Source organism: Lasioglossum baleicum, unplaced genomic scaffold (assembly GCF_051020765.1).
Source record: "Lasioglossum baleicum unplaced genomic scaffold, iyLasBale1 scaffold0073, whole genome shotgun sequence".
Classification (NCBI taxonomy): domain Eukaryota; kingdom Metazoa; phylum Arthropoda; class Insecta; order Hymenoptera; family Halictidae; genus Lasioglossum; species Lasioglossum baleicum.
Window position 1 is genome coordinate 567501 of NW_027469133.1, and position 5000 is coordinate 572500.

Consider the following 5000-nt stretch of genomic DNA (forward strand, 5'->3'; position numbering starts at 1 on the left):
ATTTGCCTTAATTATTTCAGAGTATAATTGTGGTTTGGAGGCCGAGGCTTCCTCGCCACTACTCTGTTTCGTTTCTGCGATTCTGTCTATCTTTGCAGATAGTTCGTTGAATTTATCCCTCCAAGTAGTTTCATGGGATTTCTCTAGCTCAAGGAGTTTCTCCTTGAGCTCTTTGTTCTCTTTTTCTAGGGCATCCATTCCCTCGTTACGCTTTTTCAGTGTATGGTTTTCTTTGGTGAGAGCTCTGGCCCTCTCCAGGCTCTCTTGGTATTTTATTTTGGTCTCTTTTTCATCGTTTCTTATCCTTCTCGCACTCCTCAAAATCGAGCCTAGCTCAATGGTCTGATTTAGTATATTTCTATTTATTGACTCAAATTCCGGGATCAATGAATCGGGTATCATTATGTCGTTTAAGATATGGAAATTTCGCATTTCCATGTACACGTGTCTGACTTTGTAGTGTTCTATGATAGACAGGTCTTCGTACATCTCATCTTCATCCTGCTCCTCCTTTTGTACTTTCTTTGGTTGCAACTCAGATTGACTGTCTGAGTCGCTAGAACGTTCTTGTTTGTTCCTCTTCTTTTTCCCTTTTATATTTGTTTCCTGAGACTGCCGCAGTGTTTGGTCAGAACGCAGCTGCTCAGTGTTGCTCTCAAACTCCATTTCTGAGTCGTTTTCATTTTCGGAGATGTGCTCGGACTCAGAGTCCGAGTTCTCCAGTTCTACGATCGCTTCCTTTACTTTCTCTTTCTCTTTTCTCGCCTCCTTTTTTCCCCCGGCCTTCGTTACTTTCTCTCCACCTTCCGTCTTTTTGTTTGTTTTTTGTTTTTGGTTTTTAGTTTTGTTCGAATTATTCATAGTTGTTCCCACGAGTCGGGACGAAAAACAGTCACTCCCCGGGTGACGCCCTTTCCAGGGAGAAGGCTTATACAACAGGGTTCGCCTTAGTCCTGAGGTTTAGCCACTAGGCGATCAGTGCTCCCACCGATCATCGACGGTCGTGCAAGGAACGTCGACCCTCTTTCACCGCGGTCTCCGGCTTAGAGGTCGGGATTTGTTGAGGGGTTTTTCTCCCCGCGGTCCGACACACAATTAAGGTAAGACCCTCGGTCTCACTCCCGTGACGTACCACCGGGTTACGCTCCGGTGGGTCGTTGCCACGGCGAGGAGTTTTCCGATTTTGCGAGTGCCACGGTGATCGCAAGCGATCACTCACGTAAGAGCACTTCCAACCAGAGCCCCGTTCGTCACCCGAGGGTGTCCAGGTCCTACCACTTGGAGGAGGGGTTGGCGCACCAGGGAATAAAACCCTGGACCTTCTAGGACCCAGTAGATAGGGACAGAGGGAATCTCGTTAATCCATTCATGCGCGTCACTAATTAGATGACGAGGCATTTGGCTACCTTAAGAGAGTCATAGTTACTCCCGCCGTTTACCCGCGCTTTTTTGAATTTCTTCACGTTGACATTCAGAGCACTGGGCAGAAATCACATTGCGTCAACACCCGTGGGGGCCATCGCAATGCTTTGTTTTAATTAGACAGTCGGATTCCCCTAGTCCGTGCCAGTTCTGAGCTGAGCGTTGAATGGCGGCCGAAGAGGACGATCGTTCTAGACGAAAGCCTCGCAGCAAGGAAGATCCGCGGGAGGCCAAGGCACGGGACCGAGCTCGGATTCCCATCAATGTGTTCACCTCGCCCAGGCCCGGCACGTCAGCCAGACCCGCTTCCCGACCAAGCCCGACACGCCCCGCTCCTCAGAGCCAATCCTTATTCCGAAGTTACGGATCCAATTTGCCGACTTCCCTTACCTACATTAATCTATCGACTAGAGGCTCTTTACCTTGGAGACCTGCTGCGGATATGGGTACGAACCGGCGCGACACCTCCACGTGGCCCTCTCCTGGATTTTCAAGGTCCGAGGGGAAGATCCGGACACCGCCGCAACTGCGGTGCTCTTCGCGTTCCAAACCCTATCTCCCTGCTAGAGGTTTCCAGGGAACTCGAACGCTTATACAGAAAAGAAAACTCTCCCCGGATCTCCCGACGGCGTCTCCAGGTCATTTTGGGTTACCCCGACGAACACTCTTACGAGGGCCCGATTGGTAAGCGGTTCCGCTGCCGGGTTCCGGAATAGAAACCGGATTCCCTTTCGCCCGATGGGTGTGTGTTTTTGTTTATCATTAAATGATATTTTGCTCTCTCTTAGGACACCTCATCTACATAGGATTTCTCTTAGGGCTTAGGATCGACTGACTCGTGTGCAACGGCTGTTCACACGAAACCCTTCTCCACGTCAGTCCTCCAGGGCCTCGCTGGAGTATTTGCTACTACCACCAAGATCTGCACCGACGGCGGCTCCAGGCAGGCTCACGCCCAGACCCTTCTGCGCACACCGCCGCGACCCTCCTACTCGTCAGAGCTTCATGGAAGACGCGCCTTTAAAAAAAGCTAACGTCAACCTCACTTGCCGCTGACGGCGGAGTATAGGCGCGACGCTTCAGCGCCATCCATTTTCAGGGCTAGTTGCTTCGGCAGGTGAGTTGTTACACACTCCTTAGCGGATTCCGACTTCCATGGCCACCGTCCTGCTGTCTTAAGCAACCAACGCCTTTCATGGTATCCCATAAGCGTCGACTTAGGCGCCTTAACTCTGCGTTTGGTTCATCCCACAGCGCCAGTTCTGCTTACCAAAATTGGCCCACTTGGCACTCTGATCCAATATAATCTCGTGGCTTCATTGATCCAAGCAAGCCAGAGATCTCACCCATTTAAAGTTTGAGAATAGGTTGAGGTCGTTTCGGCCCCAAGGCCTCTAATCATTCGCTTTACCAGATGAGACTCGCACACGTTCATCAAAAGAGAACGAGCGAGTGCCAGCTATCCTGAGGGAAACTTCGGAGGGAACCAGCTACTAGATGGTTCGATTAGTCTTTCGCCCCTATACCCAGTTCCGACGATCGATTTGCACGTCAGAATCGCTACGGACCTCCATCAGGGTTTCCCCTGACTTCGTCCTGACCAGGCATAGTTCACCATCTTTCGGGTCCCAACGTGTACGCTCTGGGTGCGCCTCTTCTCGCAATGAGAACGAGACGCCCCGGGAGTGCGAGGCCGCATCGTGACGCGGCCCATCCTCCCTTGATCGACGCTAAGGTACGATCTTCACTTTCATTGCGCCTTTAGGTTTACATGTCCCAATGACTCGCGCACATGTTAGACTCCTTGGTCCGTGTTTCAAGACGGGTCCTGAGAGTACCCAAAGCAGTAGCGTCGCTGACCGGTAATTCAAAGCTTGGCCAGTCCGAGGACACCGCCTGCTAACAGCTGGTTAGGCCCGGAGCCGGCGCTAGGTCCGTACCATCCGGGTGACAAACTAACCGAGCTTGCGGCGGGCCTGACGCACACACATTCGAAAATGGATTGGTTGCGGCCCGATACCGTCAGAGTACCGTCACGCAGCCGGCCAGGCGATCGAGCGTCTGCCGTGTGCGCACGAAGGCGACACGACAGGCAACAACTCGAGCCGTAGACCGACACGCAACGGGTCGCGACGTTCTACTAAGGGAGAAGTGCACGACTACGCGACCGGAACATTTGCCGAAGATGGTGTACCCTCGCACTGGAACCACCGAAGTGGCCCATTACGGGCTATCTGCGCACCAACGGAAGCCAGCCTCGTCGACGATGAATCTCCCCATTCGATCTTTTGGGTTTCTCAGGTTTACCCCTGAACGGTTTCACGTACTCTTGAACTCTCTCTTCAAAGTTCTTTTCAACTTTCCCTCACGGTACTTGTTCGCTATCGGTCTCGTGGTCATATTTAGCCTTAGATGGAGTTTACCACCCACTTAGGGCTGCACTCTCAAGCAACCCGACTCTAAGGAGAGGTCCTCCCGAAACGCGTACCAGTCGCTACGGGCCTGGCACCCTCTACGGGTAAATGGCCCCATTCAAGATGGACTTGGACGCGGTTCGACGTCTCGGGATAAATTGACCCTCCTGAACACTACATTTCCCAACGGCAGAACCGCGGGATTCAGTGCTGGGCTAATTCCTGTTCGCTCGCCGCTACTAAGGAAATCCTTGTTAGTTTCTTTTCCTCCGCTTAGTAATATGCTTAAATTCAGCGGGTAATCTCGCCTACTCTGAGGTCGTCGTACGTGATACAAAATTTTGTGTGTTTCGGCCGAAAGAGCGTAAAAGTAGTACTCGCGAAAACGTACAAAGCACAAAAAAAAAAGAAAAAAAAAGAAAACGAAACAACACTACACGACAGAAGAGAGAAAAAGGTAAACAAAAAACCGATATATGCCTTATGCGCCACACCAAAGTGTCAATATAATTCTTTCTTCATCTCTCGTCGATCGGAAACTCTCGCTAGACGATCTGGCCGGTTAACTTTAACGTCCGTCGAAAAGAACTTTCGGGGACTGGACGACCGACAGATCGCGCGGTTCCGCACGAATCGACAATGAAGAAAAGAAAAGACATGGGGCGACCGACATAAAGGTTTTCATCATTGGATATACCTTTTCTCTCTCCGCGGTGCTGTTCCGTGCGTGAACACACAAGTGTGTCTTTTGCGTCGTGTGACAATCAAGTTCGAAATAAGCCTCGCCAATAGAGGAGTATACATATTATTATAAAAAAAAAAATAATAATACATATAACCCGGTGGGATTTCTTTTTCTCTCTACTTCTTGTATAATTGAACCAAAAACCACGGGGGTACAGAAACGTTGCGCACGAAACGATTTATCATCGATCAAACACAAAACCAAATTAGAGACACGAGAGAAAGAGAGTAAGATCTCAAGACGCACATAGGCCGTCATCAATACGATTCAACGCGAACGTGGCGATGGAATGGCAATCGCACAGATTAGCGAGGACACGTCGACGACGGGGAATAATTCCGACCCGATCAAGTACGACGTGCTCCATCCCGCACATTGCTGCGCTTTGCTCCGCTGTCCATCGATCATCAAAGCGTTCG

General features: G+C 50.6%; 1 pseudogene; it reads right to left on the bottom strand.

The window, feature by feature from the left end:
• LOC143219789 (large subunit ribosomal RNA) overlaps positions 1–4158 on the bottom strand; it is a 6682-nt pseudogene extending 2524 nt beyond the window's left edge.
• Between the last annotated feature and the right edge of the window lie 842 nt (positions 4159–5000).